This window comes from Onychomys torridus, chromosome 1, assembly GCF_903995425.1.
Source record: "Onychomys torridus chromosome 1, mOncTor1.1, whole genome shotgun sequence".
NCBI lineage: Eukaryota > Metazoa > Chordata > Mammalia > Rodentia > Cricetidae > Onychomys > Onychomys torridus.
This window is the reverse complement of record NC_050443.1, coordinates 113,357,447-113,378,835: the sequence shown is the minus strand read 5'-3', so window position 1 is coordinate 113,378,835 and position 21,389 is coordinate 113,357,447. Positions and strand designations below refer to the sequence as shown.

Sequence of the window (21,389 nt, the reverse complement as noted above, 5' to 3'; positions counted from 1 at the left end):
AATGGGCTAAAGAATGTTTCAGAATTTTCAAAAACAAAACAAACCAAACCCATAATACCAATTTTACAAACGATGACCCCATTTTCACTGCCACAGTGGACAAGCGAACACTTCTCAAACAGAATCCTTATGGGTCCTTGGGCTGACAGGCGGGTGGTGTGTCTTCAGCCTCGCACCACTCACTTCCACAATGGAGTCATTTGTCACCCTGTCCCGCCCCTTTCTCCCAGATTTGAGTGACACACCCGTGAGCAAGCTTGCTTGACATATGTACATGGAGAGGTGCTTCAGAAAGGACTCCCAGAGCCAGGCTTCTCCTAGGGAAACTGCTGAGATGGTGGTTGGTCCGGGAGAGTTGTGCCTGGCCTCTGCTCCTCTAACAACCTTGGAAACCGCTCTCATGTTAAGGAGTTTCTCTAAAGCCATGCCAGAGAGTGGGTTAGATGGATCTACAGCAGAGCACTAACAGGCCCCGTGACCACCCAGAACAAAACTGAATGTCTTCCTGAAGTGATGGATAGATGCAGATAAAAAGGATAAAATGTGTGGGTCCTTATCAGAATGTGGACCCGCCTCCCTAGAGAGGGAAGAAGCCATGGTGATCTCCTCTAGAGGCTCCCACTCACAGGAAAGATGTTAACACCACTCTCCCAACGTATCAAGGTGTCTGGAGTTCCTCACGCTGCGCCATATCACACAAACCCATCAGATCGCTCTCTTCTGACTCCCTCTTTTTGATGGCACCAGTGTCCTCCAGACTTCCTGGATCCCCCACTCCCAGCACTCTTACCTCTTTAACTCCCGAATCCCTCTGTCTGTGGTTTCCTTTTCCAGCAGCACCTCCCGAAATGTGTCTCACCAAAAGATGGTGAAAAATGAGAACGCCACCTCTGTCACCATAACAGTGGCTGTGTGTGTGTGTGTGTGTGTGTGTGTGTGTGTGTGTGTGTGTGTGTGGTGATCCACACTTTACAGGAGAGAAAAAAGAGAGGCAGCCATTCCCCGAAACAGAAGTCTCAGGTGGCTTGGGGATCTCTGAGAAACTGCAACACTTAGGTTCTCTTTAGTGTCTAAACATTTCCGAGTGCTCAGAGCGTCCTGAAGGATGAATGGACAAGATGCTTAGGCCTGCATTTAACACATATTGTCTGTCTGCTGTGTGACAGTGACAGGCCAACTGCTAAGGACTCAGAAACTAAAAAAAAAAAAAAAGCCTACACCCACAGACCCTCATGGTCTCAAAAGAAATCTACAGGAAATGCTTCCAAACGTCACTTTAGAGCAACAGTGAGCACTAGATGATGCCAGGCCCAGGGTGGGCATCGAAACTGAAACCCAGAGCCTAGGGCTGCCATGGACCTGGCAGGCTCCTATCTCAGAGCCATTGGGAACTGACCAGCATAGGCTCCATGGCGTCCTTCATAGGCAGGCAAGGATATTACTCAGGGACTAAGATGAGACGTTCGCGTCATGAGAAAAGGGGAAGTCACCCTGGACTTACTTAGAGCAGATCAGTTTGTAAGACGTTTCTGAGGAAGATTTTGACAATTAGGAAACCACTTAAGGGGAAGATCTGCCAATCAAGTAGTCATTTTGCTAAAGCAACCTCAAATATTTTGGTGTAGTGATCTTCCAATGCTCCTGGACTCGACCCATGCAATTAGTCCATTACAAAATCCACGGAGCTGATATGGCTGTAGTCAGGGAGGGAGAGCAGAAGGCATTCTGAGTATCAGCTGCAGTGTTCCAAGGAAAAGCTTCGTTTCTCCACTTTGAAACAGTTCCTAATGAAAAATAAGCCTCCAGGGGATTTACAAGCCAGGGGGCTGTGAGCAAATGCATCTCCAGCCTTGATCTGCATTGCTCAGGACATGCACCTCCATCCCCCACCACCGAGAAAGTTCTGTGAACTCAGCAGGAATCCCTCCTCCACAGAAAAGAACAGGGTTGCATTCATCAAGCAACAAAAACTGCATTATGACAAAAGTATGCAGCGCTCCATTCTGGAACAATACACTGCAATACAAGTGTAGAGTTTGACCGAATTCTGCTTCAGTCACCTAGAGAGATCAGCTGCCCTTTTCCTGAGCCTGGCAGTGCAGCCATAATTTCAGAGAAAACCACCTTCTTTAAACCAAAAAAAAAAAAAAAAATCTTCTCAAGACACATGTATGTGAGCTGCTGGGTTGCACAGTTGGTGATTCTGGATCTTGGCAGAAAGCAAAGATGCCAGAGGTCTGGCAGAGTTGGGCCGCTGTGTGCCTGGCTTTCCTTGGCCTTCCTTGGCCTCTCACAAGTCTGGTGGTCCCTCTGTAGTCCATAGTCTGAAGAGCGAGGGGAACAGCAAGAATCAGTGCAGCCCACAGACACAGGGAAGGCAGGGGCCCAGAGCAGAGGGCCTGACTGCTCCACAGTCGATACCTGGGGTCACGATGCAGCTTTGCCTGGATGCTCCAACAAGATAGTGTTGTGTGGGTGAGTGCAGGACCTGAGGGGTGAGGCCCAGGGAGATGCAGCTTTGCCTGGATGCTCCAACAAGATAGTGTTGTGTGGGTGAGTGCAGGACCTGAGGGGTAAGGCCCAGGGACGGGAAGGAGAGCCACTGCCTATACCCAAGGATAGCCCCTTACCCCACCCAAGCACACTTACTAGGGCAATCCAGAACTCTTATCAGGTGTGTCCAGCATGCAGTTGGTGGGCTGCATGCTGCTGTGGAGAACTGTGAGTGCAACATAACGTAGGATCATCAACTGACTTTAAACATCAAGGGATGTTGCAATTTGCTTTGTGGAACCCATCTATGCGGCTCTTAAGCTTGGACTTTGTACACAGCAATGCCCTGGTGTGATGTCAAAAGATGGGACATACCACTTTTATCTGCCATTTCTACCTTATCCTCTTGACAAGTATGAGGTGACTTGCTTGAGGCCACATGGTCAATAAGAGGACGAGCCAGAATCCAGATCCAGCCATGTCAGACTTCCAAGCCCAGGATAAGTGGAAAACCTCCAATCTTAGGAAGACCCTACCAGACCTTTAGGGAGGGTCAGAAACCACTTCCCAAGAGACAAACTGTGGATGGCGGAGTCCTCCCTAGGCAAAGCTCGGGGATGTGGTTAGGATAGACACTCTGGCTATGACACTTCCCTCCCCAAATGCTCTGTGGTCAAACACCACCACATCCTCAAGAAGCCATCTGCCAGTGGTACCCCTCATGAAAGCAAGCAAGTGCCACCTCTCAGCAGAACTCCAACTCACTGGGACTCAAGACCAAATTCAAAATGGCCTCTGCAGCATTTACTGAAACCTCGGGCTGGGTCTCCAAACTGGTAAAATTCTGGCAGTTGAATTTGAGAAAATGCATGAAGTTCAACACTGTGCCTGAGGACTGTTGGGTGGCATCAGAGAGTGTTAATGGACAGCTATCAGCAGGAACTTGCCTGGCCTGAGCATCTCATTGCATGGCAGGGATGGTGAAACAGTACGAACCTGGGAGTGCCATGTTGGAATTGGCCTTTTTCTACTACACATTTCATGTTCTTGAGAGTCTCCCCATGAGCCACATTGACAGGCACAGTGTCCCTGTGTCAATAGTTTTTCTGTCTGAGGTTTCAGTCAACTGCAGTAAAAATGGTACATAGAAATTTCCAGAAATAAAGAAGCCATACATTTAAAATGTCTCACTCTTCTGAGACTTTGGGAATCTCTTGGCACCCTGCCAGGAACTCGAATCACTCTTTGCCCAGATTATCTATGCTGTACGTGATAGACACCCACTGGCCACTTGGGACCCACTTCACTTGGTGGATTGAAGCTCATATTAATGATTAGGTCCCACAGTGACACTGGCATTTTTATCACAGTATGTTATTGGAATTATTATATTTTATTATTAGCTATGGTTAGCTGTAAATCTCTCATTATGCCCAATTTAAAAGTGAATGTCATCATAGATGCAGACGCGTACAGACAAATCCATAGTACCTGTAGCGGTTTTGGGATTACCCAAGCTTTCAAGCATTCAGTGGGGTATCTTGGAATGTATCCCCAAGGAAAACGGGCGCATGGTGTATAACATTCCATGCAGTAGTAGATGGCAACTGCCTTGACCATCTACACCTAAACACTCACTCTACCTAGGCACTGACATCTGAGGAGCTGAAATCATGACAGTTTGTATGGCCTGGACAGCATGCACCAGGTTCTCATTCCTCCTGGCTACACCATGTGCCCAACACCAGGCAGGCACCATCTCCCGGGTCACTTGTTATGACGTGGAGAGCTGAGAAGGGCCTTCACCAGGTTAGAGAGGGAACTGAAGCTCCTGGTATGGGGATAGTGTCCATGGCAGGTAGTCAAACTGTGTCCCAGCCAGGCCCTCACAGGTCTCTGTGCTCACCAATTTGGGTTTGAGTGCTGGAAGTAAACCAGTGTGGCCGGTCAGTCTGTGAAAGTCACATTAGTTCAGCAAATACTCATGCCCAAAGAAGTCCACACTCATGCCAAGACCCCATTTAACACTTCAATGCAGTATGATACAAGCAGGGCCTTTGTGCATGACACAGGACAGAGAGACTTAAGTTGCTATGTGTAGACAGGGACACCTCCCAGTTCTATTACAGATGTGGGACAGGGTGATGACCACAAACAATTCTGCAACGTTGGGTCACTGTAACCACACAGAAGATCATCCAACCTCAACTCTAGGTAAATTTTACAGGAAGCAGGGTCACTTTAAAAAATGACCACTCCTTCAAAGATTCATAATTAAAAAGAAATGAGCATGGGTTGGGGTCATGGGTCAGTGGTAAAATGCTTACCGTGCAAGTTTGAGGACCTGAGTTTAGATCCTCAGAGTTCATGTAAAAAGCATGGTGGTATGTATTTGTAACTCCAGCACTGGGGAGGAACAGATAGAGGGGTCCCTGGGGTTCTCACTGGTCAAGCAGTTAATCTGAATCAGTGAACTCCAGATCCAGTGAGAGTCCTTGTCTCAAAATATAAGGTGGACAGGGAGTGAGGAAGACACCCAATTTCACATCTGGCTTTCACATGCACACCTGTATACACATTCATATGAACACATGTATAACACACACACACACACACACACACACACACACACACACACACACACACCCCAGAAGGGCATTTCTCCAATGGATGTTTCCAATGAATAGGAATATTATCCGCCTAAGAACAAGGGGAAAAATACCAGGCTGTTTTTGTGAATGTAGTTAAGGGAGGAGTCTGCGCATCTCTAGCAAATTCAGCTCAGAGTAGGGGGAAACAAAAGAAGAATCAAAACCAGAAGCTTCAGAGTTTGGGAGTGTGTACAGTTTTGTAGACATTGCCCAGCCATCTTTCCAGCAGGGGTGTGATACGCCATCAATGGACCAGCAGCTCTGTATCACACGTCAGCTCCGCTGGTGGCATCTGAGGAGCTGCTTCCAGCTAAACAAAACTGTACAGGGCATGCACTGCTGATGGCGGAAACAGGGAGGTTAGACCCCTGGGACCGGTGATGTGGGAGGAGAGATGAGCTGGCCTCAAGGGACAGGCACCTAGTCCTCGAGGCTTAGAGTGTGTGACTGGAGCACTTAGCTAGGAGATGTGCTTCTGACTAATTCTGAAAACACCAACTCACCCCCCACAGCGCTGTGGTTTCTTCGAGAATCCTCAACACAACTGCCTGCCACCGGGGACCTTCTGGGACTGAGAGTGCTCTAGGGCACACTCAGCAGCCCAGTTCCAGAAAGCGCTTGGGGTGGGGTTTCCAGGGGTACATTGGTGGCACTCTGTGGTTCCCTCACCTTTGCTTCTCCCAGTTGAGGCCTGCATGTGCCAGAGACACTCACATTCTAGTGTGTGTGTGTGTGTGTGTGTGTGTGTGTGTGTGTGTGTGTGTGTGCATGTACACCTTGTGTTTGTGCATGTGTGAGAGTGCACATTGAATGTGTGTGTAGTATATGTGTATGTATGTGCTGTGTATACATGTGTGTATGCATGTGTGTATGTATGTGCACGTGTGTATGTGGTATGTGTGTATACATGTGGCGTGCATGTTCATGTGCCTGTGTGTGTGAGGGGGTGGGTGTGCATGCTCATAGATTTGTTTTTTAAGTTCTTCTATTTAAAAAAAAAAAGAATTCAGTTAATCTTCTGTACATTTGGTTTGATGTTGCAAATAAAGCCAAATTTGGGGATTTCTAGGCAAGGAGAGGGAAAGAGGCATCCTCACCTCCCAATGCCAGCATCCCTGGAAGGCTCCTGGCTCTGCCTCCCCTGGCCAACAGCCCTTGGAACAAAGCCATAATGCTGTCCACAAGCTCCGTCATGGAGTGCCAGACCTGTGGCTCAGTGCCACTGTGGCTTTCCAGCAGAAAAGACCCCAATGTGACCCCGTCTTTTATAGGTCCAGATGAAAACGGTGCAGATCACCTGAATCTCCATCCTCAGCCAGATTTTTGAAGGCCCTAGAGCACTGATTCTCAACCAGTGGGTCATGACCCTGGAGTGTATATAAGATACTCTGCACATCAGATATTAACCATATGATTCATAACAGTAGCAAAATGACAGTTATGAAGTACCAACAAAATAATGTTATGGTTGGAGTCACCATATTATGAGGAACTGTATTAAAAGGTTGCAGCATTAGGAAGGTTGAGAACCACTGCCCTAGAGCATTTCCACGTGCCCTGCACTCCATGAGCCCCATAGCCAATGCAGCCATCAAGCCCTCCTCTCAGCATCTTGCTCTGTCTGTGTTATTATCATAAGGCAATAAAAGGGTGGAAGGATGGACTGGCCCAGTGCAATCTCGACTCCATTAGCCTTCCAGTCTGAGTACTACAGTATCAAATCTCAGGTGGGTAGCTTGCATCAAAGGGCTGATGGAAGCACGCTATGGAGCTGCAAAGGGGATGTATCATCTTTTGGGGTGGGCAATGATGATGGTGGAAGTGGGAAGATAAGAATCTTGGTTGCAAACCCTAATAGCTTACAGAATAAAAGTTGTCTTGGACCACGGTACCAGAAAAATGTCCGTGTTTCCAGAGAGACTAGGAACATTCTTTTAACCGGACTAGAACAATACAAGCCATTGTTTCGCTTTGGCTTTGTCAGCCGGCAGGCTAGGGACTGAGTTTAGACACAATCACAATCTTTTCTTATCTTCAGGGAAAGGGACCCCGCATGCACTGAGAGTCTGAGACTGCCTGGTGCTTCCGTGAAACTTTCCCATTTCATGCTCTCAGCCACGCCATTATTTTGATTATAACCTCGTGGGTTATGTCACAGTGGACTGAAGCCAGGAGTAAGCTGGGGAGGCAGCATCTCACCCCAGTTCACTTAGGCCATGAATGAGCCACAGCTGGCCCTCTTTCTTTAAAGTGCCGAGTGGTGAAGAACACAAATTGCCTACATAACAGCCAGCAGGATGGAAGCTGGGGAGGCTTCCTTCCCTAGGCCCTGGCCAGGCTCCAGGGCATCAAAGGTGGGCCTCACAGGAAGAGTGGAGGAAAGTAGTTAGCTGTGTAGATGCAACACACACACACACACACACACACACACACACACACACACACACACACGGAGACACAGACACACATAAAACCCCCTTCCCTCTCATGCCTGGGTTCTTAAGTGACTGTGCCTTCTGGCCCTCATGATGCAAAGAGACTGTTGGCACAGCACTTCCTGTGGTGTCTCACATAGCTGTGTCTACACTAACTGTGACCACATACACACATAGCCTGCTGGAATACAGCCAGGGAAGTCATTCAAATTCACTGAAAAGCCATGCACATAGTAGGTATTCAGTAAACATAAGAATTACATCATTATATATATATATAAAATTTCAAATGTAGGCAATCATTGACAGAGAAGGGGAAGGGATGTAAGGTAGCAATAGCAGGTTTGGGGTGAAGCCCAGGCACCCTAACTCCTGTGGTCTGAAGGTTAGATCCACAGTGGCTTCCTGTCAAGTTTCCCTGCATTTGTGCACCCACATTCTTTTGTAAATATGTTGTATTCAATAAAGTTTACAAAAAGTTAATTTGAGTTGGCATTTTGGTGTATTACAGGTGCCATTTGCTTTTTATTCTGCATGTACAAGGAAACAAATTGGCAAATGTATTTAATTTGTCTTAAAACTCAAATTTCAAATATGGCCATCTCAGAGTCATTGCTGTCATGACCCAGGCATGCTAGCCTCCTGCTGGGTGGCAGGTGACCCTTAGCATCAAGAGACTTAATGGGTGTTACAAAACAGTGCAGCCCCTGATGTTACCCTAGAGTGTGTGTTGATTTGCCTCCAGAGCCTCATTTCTGATAGACCAAGATTTTTACACCGTTTGTGCCTGGAGAAAGGTTTCTGATTTAAATCATATTCACTTTTTAGAGGAATTCCGAATCACAAGTTTTCACATCGTTTGTGGGAGGGAGGGCCCCTCTCACACTCACAATGGATCTGGATGTGCCATAACCTCCAGGCTTCTCTATTCCACCTCCTACCAAGAGAAGAAGTCTAGGAGGCAGTGGGCCCTGCAGGCAGAAAACCTCCAACTGCAGGATGCAGCCTGAAGTCCTGGGGCTTCTGTACCCTCAGGAGTACAATGGAAGGCTAAGATGTTTATTGACCATCAGAAGATCTACTCGGGCAGCAAGCGTGGGGTTGTGAACATGTACCATCTGCTCGCCTGTGGGCACTAGTGATGTCACAGAGGTATCCAGGGTGTCTGGGGGGACCATGGCACTCTAACGTAATACAAATCAGCCCCCAAGGAGCTTGTGTGGCAATAGTGAAGAGACACAGTTCCCAGGTGTTCAGGGCTGGCTGAGGCACTGGCACCCTCAGTGTCTGATGATATGTTGCAGGATTAGATGGAACCATTTGTGGGCCTGTGATCCTGCAAAGCTCTGACACTGTCTCCTAGGAGTTAGGCTAACTGGAGGACAGAGCCTCAAACCCTAACTGCCCTTGAGTGTCCCCAGGCTTGGTGCAAATGAAGCCGGTGTCATCAACTAATGACAAACCACTAAAGTGCATTACACGTCCATGTTTAAGAATTAGCTGAAGGGGTTGAGGAGTTAGCTCAGTGGTAGAGCACTTGCCTAGCAAGCACAAGGCCCTGGGTTTGGTCCTCAGCTCTGAAAAAAAAAAAAAAAAGAATTAACCGTAAGGGGCTGGGGAGATGGCTCAGCAGCCAAGTGCACTGGCTGCCTCTGCAGATGACCCAGGTTTAGTCTCCAGCACCCACATGGCAATCTGTGACTCCAGTTCCGGAGGGTTCAACACCATCTTCTGGCCTCTACTAGCACTATGCATGCACACAGCAGACAGGTAGGCAAGTACTCACACACATATAAAATTAAATAAGTCTTTAAAAGAATCCACCATAAGCAGAATTAAAAAAATGAATCCAACTATGGGCTTGTGTTTTAGCGTATGCTGTACGGGAACAATGAAAGAAAAGCACTGTTTCTCTTTAAGGGAAAGGGACAGCCACTTCCCACTAGGAGCTGACTGTTATCTTCTGCAAACACCAGAATGGAGCTGAAGGAATAAGATTCAGAAAGGCCCTTCAGCCCCTGGCAAAGGGGGTGTGTACATATATTTCTGCTCTTTCCCCCCTCCATTTCCACGGGGTTGCCAATCAATTTAGAAACTGAAAATAGCCACAGACAGGGAAGGAAGAGATCGCGCTGGATTGGTTGCCATGGGAGTTACTAATGAGGCTCTTCTGTCTTTTAAAGATCCTTGCCATCCTCATGACATTCGGAATGGTAAAATTAAGGGAGGCAGCATCTATATCCTGCCATTTGATAATCTCAAAAATATCATCAAGGAACTTTGAGTTAAAGATGGTTCTAAGACCTTTTTTTTTAAGCTGAGGATCGAACCCAGGGCCTTGTGCTTGCTAGGCGAGTGCTCTACCACTGAGCTAAATCCCCAACCCTAAAGATGGTTCTAAAGGAGTAGAAGCCAGTATAGTAGTGCAGTTCTTATCAGGGAAGCCAGCCTTTGACAGACCTACAGAGGTCAAGGGTGCACTCTCCACGGGGTTCTGAGAAACTGTGGAAAGGGACTCTTAGGCCAGATCCTCCCGTGGTATTTCAACTGGAGGATGGCTGGATAGATGGCTGCTCCCTGTCACTCACAGAGACAGCAGTATTGTGACCTTCCAGCAGAGGCCAGTGTCCTAGAGCCTCAGCGACAGTGTTCTACAAAGTTCCAGGGTGAACACAAGCTCTTGCCAAGAATGAAGTGCCTTGGCCTTGGCTGCTACAAAGAGCTTTTAAAAGAGTCATTTCAGGGCCCAGAGAGATGGCTCCGTGGTTAATAAGAGTGCTTGCTGCTCTTCCAGAGGACCTGGATTTGATTCCCAACACCCACAGGGCAGCTTACAACCACTTGTAATTCCAGTTCTAAGGTATCTGATAGGGTTTATGTTCCCAAAGTCACACTCTCAAATGCCGTCAGCCTCATCTCAGTGACAAGGATTTATTATGTTATGTTGGATGTAAATCGTCTCTCTTGGTATATGTGCTAAACAGTTGGATACCAGCTGGTGGCGCTGCCTTGGGAGTTGGTAGATACTGTAGAAGATGAGACTGAGTTAGAGGAAGTTTGTCTCCAGGGGTGTGCCTCTGAATGGGACATCTCAATGTCCCACTCTCTACTGCCTGCTCTCCACAAGGTGTGTAGCCTCTGCCACATGTTCCTGCTGCCCCCCTCCACACCCCCCATCGGTGCATTTTCCTTACCACAGATCTAGACTCATGGAGCCATAAAACAATGAACTAAACCCTCCCAAACTGTGAGCAAAATAAACTTCTGAAATTATTCTCTCAAGTATTTCATTCACAGTGATGCAGAAGCAGCTCCCAATTGCTATCGAGCACAGCGTCCAGCTGTGAAGTGGATGGTGAAAGTCCTTCCCTAAAATTCCCAACTGTCCATGGGTAGGCAAGGGATTAAAACAAATGAGGTGAGGGCTTTCATGAATTCTTAGCGACAACTAGAAACATTGCCTCTAGAAATGCATTCCTAGAAGTTTGAAATTAATAATTCTCTGCTGCTGACTGAGGTGAGTCGTGGGCTGTGATTCTCTGAGTTCCACTGCAAATACAATCAGCTTTGCAGAGTGGGCTGCACGGCAAAGAGGTAGGAAGATTCTAGAAGGAAGAATCCAAAAGACTTTAAATGACCTTGGCATTTGCTTTCTAAGTAACTTGAGTATATTTGCAAAGGAGACCTCCAAGAGATGGCACTTGGATTCCCTTCCACCATGGAGGGCAAAGCCAGGGTTTAGGTGTGGGTGGCTCAAGGTACCTCCCTCCCCCTTCCCTGACCTGGGTACCCATTTTCTGGGTATAATTGCCCAGTGTCTTGATTTTCCAGGTACCAGGAATGAGCTGCATTGGTACCAAGACTGCAAAGATGCGACAGAGGTCCACAGTATACCACCCCCAGCATGACGTTTCAATACTTGCAAACACATACACCCCTACACACACTCACATGCATTCACTGTCACCTCCTACACTTGTATACCATTGTACAGTTACACATACTCATTCATGCATTCACACGTACACCCACACCCACCTCCTTGTTCACACTGCCACCTCCCACACGCTCACCCACACGTTCAAACTCTCACATACTCCCACACACTTTCACACACTCTCTCATCCCATCTCCCACACATACACAACTTTCACTCACAAAATACCATGCCAGGTGAGGTCAGACTCATCCTCCGTGATTACCCACCCCAGAGCTGAAGGCATTTTTTCTGTCACTGTGAATCTGCCACCTCCATCCTGCCATCCAAGCAGGACATAGACAGCTAGATTACTATTTTAAATTATATTTTATTCGTGTGTGTGTGTGTGTGTGTGTGTGTGTGTGTGTGTGTGTGTGTTCACACAAATGTGCAGGTACATGTGAAAAACGGAGGAGGCTAGAGGCCAATGTCATCTGTCTTCTCCAATTACCCTCCACCTAGTGGGTTAACCTAGCTATCCAGCATCCTCCAGGGAACCTCTGCTTCCATCACCCATGGGCTGGATTACATGTGGGCATTTCCCTGAGTGCCACCATCCACTCTGGTCCAGTCCTCAGTAAATGTTCTTCCCATTGCAGGAGATTCGTTTATCAAAGACACAGTACGCTCATTTGAAAAGCATTTGTGAGCACCTACTGGGTGCTAGGCTTTGCTCTGGGATGGACAAATCCTGAAGCTGTCTGATCATGTTATCACACTAGGAAATGGTATTTACTTAAACACTTTTTATAGGGAAGATATTCCCTAGCCTGGGCCAGCAGTCAGGGCAGGCTTCCTGTAAGAAGTAAGAATATCCAGACATTTCTGGGACAGGTATGACAAATGGACCACATCAACCAGAGTCTTGGGTGATGTCAACTCATCCCCCCCCCCATACACACCCAGAAGGAGAGGGGCCCTAGGATATACAGGTTATATGCTTGTTCCCATTATCTCAGGTTTTGGAGGCCATCAGTGACTTCCTCTACAATTGGTTTTCAGATCTATATTTCCTCTCTATTGGTATTTTGCAACCTGGGGCCCCAATTCTATCTTCATAGGAATCTGAGAGAACCCCAACTTGTTATGTTTAGTTTCAAACATACCCTGCTGTCCTCTCTTCCTTGGATCCTGCTGACTGCCAGCCTTCTTATACATCTGGCCCTTACCAAAATCCAGGACTTCTTCAAGTGACCACTACGTTTTCAACAAGATAGTGTTTGTGTCCTTAACCCTGTCCTGCAGAGCCCCTGACATCAGGACATCATCTACCCCTCTCTGTTCCCAAACCTGCCCTGCAGGTCCCTATCCTACCAAGGCATACTCCATTCTGCCCCACCCAATCCACAAAGTGGTTGGTCTCTTCCTCACTAAGGGCTGCCACTGAGTGTCACCATCCGGTAGCAGAGCCACTAAGAACACATGACTTGCTCCTCTGGGTTGGGCAATCTTTCTCACCTCACACAGTGACATTGCAGTTTTAAGAAAGACCTACCTGGCCTGGCCTACCAAACCATGGGGACATTTCATCTATGTGGGCTGCCTACAGGGGCACAGAGTGGTTAGGTACCAGGCCTCTGTTCCTCTTCCTCACTCTCAAAATGACTAGCTAGCCCTAAGGGGTTGCTCTGTCCTTGATTCCTGGACTCTGACAAACAAAAGAACCAAACATTTCCTGTATCTCTCATCCTTCAGTATTAAAACATCCCAGTGATACACAGAGGGATGTAGAGTCCCCCCCACTTAGCATCTCTGTAAAAGCTGTTTTATGCCAAGAATCCAGCAGGTTCCCTCCCCCTCACACACACACCCACTCATCTATCCATGTCTGCCAAGCACCCACCACATGCCTGGCCTTGCCAGAGTTTGAGTGAGACAGCTCAGCTTCTCTCTAATGCTGCTGATAGACTTGTAGGAGATGAGAATAAATACATTAAGGTGAAATAAAAACAGCTTCAGCCTCTCTTCTCCAAAGTGCTCAAGGCCAGAAGATGTTCCAGCTTTCACTCTTCCCCCAAGGGAAGATTTCTGAAATATTTGAATATATATAATGAGTTAGCTTGGGGCACAGAACCCAAGGCTCAGCATGGGATCCATTTATGCCTCACATATACCAAACATAGGTGCTCTTGCACTATTGTGTGTGCACGAATTTCTTCAGTGCACCTGCATTTTGACCAGGACACTATGTCACACAAATGTGCATTTTCCACATAGAGCATCTTATCTGCTTTGAGAATGTTTGGGGTTTCAGAGCACTCGGGGGTTTCAGGCTACGGATACTTAAGCTGTACAGACTACTATGTGCAGTGACGGCTAGGAAGGGACTCGGGTGACACCAGGGATGAAGAGTGCTGTACTTACCACTTCAAAGGACAACCGTGTCCAATGGCTGCCCCTCCCCAGCTGTGCCTGGTACCTGGAGCCTATGATGTTTAAGAATGGGCTGTGCACCTGCTGTATGGATCCCATACACAGCAGTCGGGAAGGTCCATCTCACCCCTAATGGCCACTTGGGATGCTATTGCTTACCCGTTCAGCAGAGTTGAGTGTTTGCCATGGTGAGTAAAGTAACACTATTGTGCTTAGCTACTTGAGTCATTTTCAAATTCAAGGATACCCTGGAAGCCCCCAGGAGACCCCCCAATTTTGACAGCCCATTTTGTTGCCCAGTGGCAAAAGAAAAGTCATTTTTCTTCTGGGGGGGGGGTGTTGCCAGCTGACAGTCCTTCCCAGCCCCCACTCCACATACTCCTCTATGCCCGCCAGAGAAATCTGTAAAGCTGCATTTTCAATTCTCCACGCTGGGCGCATTCCAAACAGTTTCCCAACAAGCCAACAGTGTTCTCATCTCACCTCGGCCAGTCCCCATCCAAAAAGGGGATACTGTCCTCAGTAATGATGCTAAATAATCAGATTGCAGCTGGGACATCTTGCTGAATGTCTAATGGTCTCCAATTGTGAGGGCTGAAATAAGCACATCTGTCCCCCCGGGAGAAGGCCACATGCACGCGGGACACGTGGGGAAAATGGGCACGGCTCTTAGAAACCCATCTCTGCCCTGAGATGTCAGCCTCCAACTAGTCTGAATGTTCCCTGACAGCCAGAGGAGGGGCTGCTGGGGTAACTTGTTTCTGGGTAAGAAAAAGGCCCACAGTGTGCACAAGTGAAGAAAAGCAGGATGTATACAATGCCAAGTTTATTGCTGAGCTAGCAGGTCCAAAGATGACTCTGGTCCTTTTCCCGGGGCTGTTGAGAGAGGGGCGTGGGAGATCCTGGAGCTGCAGGTGTCCAGGGACCAGGTGAAGTGCAGAGGCAGAAAGAAACTCGAGGAAGCCAAGTGTCCAGGAAGCTGAATTCCAGTGACTGGGTCAGATCCACTTGTCCAAGGCATAGATGTTACCAAAGGGATTTTGGCTGGAGGAGCTGACCACACAGTTCACCAGGGACAGCAAAGACATCCTAGCCGTGAACCATCCCAACAGGGAGCCAGGAGATGTCGGCCTCCTCCTACTGCACCTTTATGTATTTGCTTTTTGATGTCTGAAGTATCAGGGTGCAGGGTAAAGACCAGAGAGCAGGGGAGGAGACCTGCCTAGCCTTACACTGCACAGCACTTCAGATGCCACTGTCTGGCCATTCCATGACGGGACCCTGAGTCCCCAGGCACCCACAAGCTTGCACGAGGAACGGGGCTCCTTTCTGACCTGCTTCTGTCAGCCAGTAGCTTCCCTACCTCTCATCCTATCCCATCTTGTCAGTCAGAGCGTCCCAAGAGATGACGTTCTCCACAGGACAGGCACCACTTTCCCGTCCTTTCAGCCCCTGCAGCACGGAGGACAGTCCCAACACATCAGCCTCTGAATGGATTAATAAACATAAGCGACACTGTTGGTGGCCTGACATGCATCGTGCTAGACACTTTGTAGCGTTACCCGCCTCCCCCCCACCAAAAAAAAACCAAAAAACCAAAACCTCACAAGCTGCCAGGAAGGGGTGAATTATTATTCACATTGGTAGGAAGGAGCTCTGTTGTCAGGTGTGACTCTACAGCTATGCCCTATACCTAAAGCCCCCAAACCACATTCCCTTAAAAAAGTGAGTCATTCAAACAGCACCTTCCCAACAGTGGGTTTGCTTTTTTTGTTTTTTTTCTTTTTCCTTTTCAGTTTTGGTTTTGGTTTTTCAAGAAACGTTTTCTCTGTTTTCTCTCTGTGTGTAGCCTTGGCTGTCCTGGAACTCACTCCATAGACCAGGCTGGCCTTGAATTTGGAGATTTGCCTGCTTCTGCCTCACAAGTGCTGGGATTAAAGGTGTGTGCCATGCGGCGCAGCCCCCCCAAGCCCCCCAGCCCCGGCGGATTTGCACTTTAATCTGCTCAGCAATTGTTTCAGTGGCAGGGAGGTGACCTTCCGTCATACCTATTTCAACAATTACTAGAAAATAAAAACGAACAGCGTCTATGCGAATCAGGACGTGCGATTCTTAGTTTCCTATTGTTTTGTTATTGTTCTTTGAGATAGGGTCTCACTCTGTAGCCCTCTCAGGCTGGCCAGAAACTCATAACAATCCTCCTCAGTTCCTGAGTGATGGGATGGAACCCAAGCTCTAATTATATAGTAAAAACAAAAGCCAAACAACCTGGCTACAGGCACAGGAAGGCATGAGACAGGCATGCACCGCCTTCCCAAGGCTGGGTTTATTCGCAGAAAACAGATTGAAGAGGTAGCTACTGAGTGAGTGACGGGGCGAACCAGTCAATGAAGAGTGAATGAGTGACCAGTGGTCCAAGCAAACACTGTCCTCCAAGCCTCCGCCAGCCCAAACCTATAGTCAACTCAGAATTCTGATCTTCAAAATAGAGAATTTGACCATTTGAGCAGAAATATACGTATTAAAGAGGATGGGAAGCAGCATGTACAGATTAGCAAACTTTTAAGGAAAAATTAAAGCACTTCTCCAGAATCTCCCCCAAACGGTGGAAGAAGAGGGCCCACTTCATGATTCATGAGGCCACCATGGTACTAGCAGACCAAGACATTGGAAGGAAACAATACGCCAGTCTTCCCCCAAGATCACAGATTCGGAATTCTCAGCAAAGTATTAAATCCAACGATGAGGAGAAAGTAGTCAGCCCAGGGAACAGGACTCAGCTCAGATACAGAAGCCTGGCTCAGCATTTTAAAACCAATTAGTGTTAACTCGTCATATCACCAGGCTACAGAAGAAAAACCGCAGGGTTCCTACAAGTGACACCAGAGAACATTTGACAGAATCTCAGCTGACCCATGAGGAAAACCCAGAGCGCAGTGGGGTAGAGGTACATCCTCCAACTGAAACAGCTCTTGCATAAACCACCTAACCCTACCAGCATGCTCAATGGTGAGAAAATAGACATTTGCCTATTAAAACAGGAACAAGATGAGAATGTTTCACTACTCCATTTCAATAGCACACCAAAACTTCTAGCTAGTGCAAAAAGAGAGAGAGAGAAAAAAAGACAAAAAAAGCAGAAGATTGAAACAATTAACCAAAGAATCTCCTAAAAGGTACATATTAGCTTAAGGCTTTAGGCCATGAGGTAAATATACAAATTCCATCATTTTTTTATATACCTGAAATTAAAAAGTGATATTTGAAATTTAAAACACAGTACTGTTGACATTAGCATCTCAAATTTAAATACCCACAAATAAATTTAAAAGTAATGTGTAAGATCTACATGAAAGTTAGGAAACTTTATTTTAAAAAAAAAAAACAAAAAAGGTTTAAAATTCAATAAACAGAAAGATATCCTAACAAAGGAAATGTAAAACTGCCAGATCTATGAGTCAGTGCAATCCCAATCAAAATCGCCAACAAATTATTCTGTGGAGACACTTACATAACACAAAACTCGACATTTTAATCCTTTTTGTCCTGGAACAGTGGCATTTAGAACCTTCAGAGTTTGCGATCCACACTGCCTTCCCTCTCCTGGGGATCTGAATCTTCCGGGAGGAAATTGTCTCCCCACTGTGTGTGGACTCACCTTTCTTCTTTCCACTTCCTGACACCACCCTTCTGCCTTCGATTACTCTAGGGACGTTGTCTGAGTGGAGACACATTGTCTGTGGCCTATTTACCTTAGCACCCGACATCTTACGGAACAAAGAAGGTTCAAAATGTTTGGAAAGGATTTCTGAATACACAACAAAATCAATTCATAAACAAAAGTGTCCTAGGTTCCAGGCGTTTTGAGCTGTGCTTGCCTGTGCTGCTTGGCATAGCTTCACCACAGCCGTGGTTGGGAACACAGGACACATGTGCACTTTGTCCTGCACACGTTGTTTTTGCATACAATGCTAGTGAATGCTTCCTGGAAACCCTGGCTCAGATTAGAGACCATTATATGTAACACGGGATTTTATTAATAAGACCATTTAAAATTCGTGCTACAATTGTATGTGATAAACTACAGTGTTTTTTACTGGGCATACAAAGTTTTCTAGTATTAGAGAAACTTAGTGGTCAAATGACAGAAAACAAAAAAACTTTCAATATGTTCCTACCGCCACTGTTCAACATGTGATATCTTTGGATTGTGTTGGGTTAGAATATTTGAATTTAAAAATTGCTTTTGGAGTTCCTGATTGGAGTTCCACTTTAAAAACAAAACAAAACAAAACAAAAAAACTGTTCAATGATTTCTTGGGATTAGGACAGAACGCCTTGGCTTTAAACACAGTTCTACACTTATGCAAAGTGGCTATACTGACAACTTGATACAAGCTAAAGTCATCTGTGGCGGGGGGAGCCTCAATTAAGAAAACCTCCATAAAATCAGGCTGTAGTCAAGCCTGTAAAACATTTTCTTAATTATTGATTGATGGGGAGGGCTCAGCCCATTGTGGGTGCTACCATCCCTGGGCTGGTAGTCCTGGGTTCTATAAGAGCAGGCTGAGCAAGCCATGGGGATCAAGTCAGGAATCAGCACCCCTCCATGGCCTCTGCATCAGCTCCTGCCTCCAGGTTCCTGCCCTGTGTGAGTTCTTGTCCTCAATGCTTTTGATGATGAACAGTGACCGAAATAAACCCATTCCTCCCTAAATTGCTTTTGGTCATGTATTTTATCACAGAAATAGAAACTCTAACTAAGACATTCTCAGTATTAACAATTATGAAGTAAAAATATCAGTCAGCTCTGCAAAGCATTGCAGAAGCTCAGTGTCCTGCACCAAATTATTCAGCCAGGATTGGATTCCTTGTGTGAAAATAAACACACACATCATCTCATTAGCATGCAAATTTGCTTTCATCTTTGAAAAACCAGAAAAATTAATGTATGCCAAAGCATTGTTTTAAAATAAACTTCTTTATGGTTTACTACCAGTGAATGTTGGATTTGAGTCTGGTTAGGTTTCTATGGCTGTGATAAAACACTGTGATCAATCCAACTTACAGAAAGAGTTTATTTGGGGCTAACAGTTAGTTCCAGGGGGGCTAGGATCTACAATGATGGGGAGAGCTGGTGGTTAGAGCTGGAAGCCTAAAGCTAAAGGCTCACATCAACTCCAAGCAGGAAGCTGAGAGAGTGAACTTGAAATGGTGTGAGTATTTAAACTCTCCAAGGCCATCAACAGTGAAGTACTTTATCCAGCAAGACCACTAAGCCTCCCCAAAAACCACCAACTGAGGACCAAGTATTCAAGTGCCAGATACTGTGGAGGCCACTGGGCATCATACCACCACAATCTGTGACATATTATCTCTACCTATTGTGATACTTGGTGTTGTCAACTTGACAGAATCTAGAAATATCAGGTAGATGGGCCTCTGGGCCTGTTGGTAAGGGATTATTGGTTGTTTAAGATTGATTTTGTTTTACTTTATATGTGCCTGAGTGTATGTGCCTGCACCATGGGCAGGTCCTTGGAGATCAGAAGAGGTCCTCAGATCCCCTGGAGTTTGAGCTACTGGCATGGGGGAAGGGTACTGTAAACTGAATTCTTGTCCTCTGGAAGATCAGCAAGTGTTCTTAACTGCAGAGCCATCTTTCCAGCCCATTGAGGGATTATCTCAGTTATATTCATGAAGTGAGAAGATCTGCCCACTGTGGGTAGCATCACCCCTTGACTGGGATTTGAACTATCCAAGTGGAGAATAGGAGCTGAGCAGCAACATGCACACATCACCGTTTCCCAATTATGGATCCTATGTGCACAGCTGATTCAAGCCCCCACTGCTCTACTCCCTGGCCACGTCAGACCATCCCTTGGAGCTAAGAGCCAACCTAAACCCTTTCTCTCTAAATTGCTTTCGTCAAGGTTTTATCACAGCAACAGGAAGAGAAACTACAGTACCCATACATCCAGGGTGACCCAACAGTTTCTAAGGCAAAAGGCATCACACACTGGAAGTTTAAGAAGCCTGCCTTAGTATAACATCTTCTAAACTCATCCTGCAGGACTTCCTCTTTTATGATTGAATAGTATTCCATTCTGTGTCTGTACTATACCATGCTTGTCTCTTTCTCCATCTGTGGATGTAAAACTTTGTATGATTTGGTGTTTAACTCTAAAGACAAGGGATCAAACTGAAGGTTCCCAAAGGCACGGATTTAGTTTATGTTTTTGTTGTTGTTGTTGTTGTTGTTGTTGTTTTAATGAAGAATGTCCTGTAAGGGAACATTTTTTTTCTTACAAATCCACATTAGACTGCCCGGGGCACAGGACCCACAGCCTCCTGTTTCCCTGTGTTCTTCCAGCCTGGTGATTTTTAACTAGCTCTGATTGCTGGCAGATGGGGCACCATCCTTTGGTCTCCCTTGCTTAAAATCCCTTCCTGGACTTCTGAACTCTCTTCCTTCCTCCTCATGTGCATTACTCTGACATGTGATCCCTAGCTTCCAGGCACGGTGAGGGCGCTCTGAGTGCTCCTGATTGGACTGCTGCATCTTGGCCCGCATCTCCTGTGATGCTGACCCACTTTCTCCGGGTGAGATGATATAAAAAGCCACTCAGATTTTCAGAGACACATCTGCGTGTTGCCTGCTTTCTTCTGCCTTTCCCCACAGGCTATGGTCTGTGCTAATGAGATCAATGTGTGCCCACATTCTGCTCTTGCCGCAGAAGTTGGCCTATGGGTGGGGGTGGGGCTGGAAGGCACCGCCCTTACCTGTCCTCCAGTTGTCAATCACCTGGCCCTAGGCCCTAGGTAAAGGGTCTGGGGCCTATGTTTACTTGTTAGGATGACAGAACCTTCCATAGGTTCTGACTTGACTTATGGTTTAAGCAACACAGAAGAGGGGTGAGCTGTTTACAAAAAGGACAGGGATGAATATCTGGAGTCAAAACAAACAAAACCAAACAAACCCCAAAATGCATGCATACATAGCTGTTGGGGTGGAGACCTGACTGTCTGCCAGGAAATCTGTGCTGGTAGCTTACCTGATAGAAATTTCACATGAAAATTCTAGGTTCCTGGCTTCTCTGGGAAACAAAGGGGTGGTATCATTTTGTATCCATCGAGGGTGGCCCCAAGCAGGGCACTCTGTGGCCAGGCAGGCTCTACCCTTCTTGGCTAAGGCCTATGTGGCTCTCCTGTCTGTAGATGGCTCCACCTTGGCAATTGTGTCTGTGACCTCTCCTGAGGCTCCAGTGTCATGGCCTGGTACAGGGTGGACATTCTTTAAACACATGCTGTCCCTGTGAATGCCAACTGGCAACTGCCCAAGACCCTAGGGGGAGGGAGGAGCTGGCAGAATAAGCAGGTAGGGAAGCTTCATTAGAAGCTGGACATGTTTATTGTTTGAGAGACTGGCTTTCTGTGACACTGACCGACCTTGACCTC

The 21,389-nt window shown here is 46.7% G+C and overlaps 1 protein-coding gene across 2 annotated transcripts in view; it reads right to left on the bottom strand.

The window, feature by feature from the left end:
* Nucleotides 1-21,389, bottom strand: part of Ptpre (protein tyrosine phosphatase receptor type E) — a 148,175-nt gene that overhangs the window by 90,701 nt on the left and 36,085 nt on the right. Inside the window, exon 2 of one of the 2 annotated variants that reach the window (XM_036196978.1) lies at nt 15,295-15,418. The exons of the other annotated variant lie outside the window; for it this stretch is intronic. The gene's annotated coding sequence lies outside the window, so the exon portion shown is untranslated. The remainder of the gene's footprint in view (nt 1-15,294; nt 15,419-21,389) is intronic. 2 annotated transcript variants of the gene reach the window in all.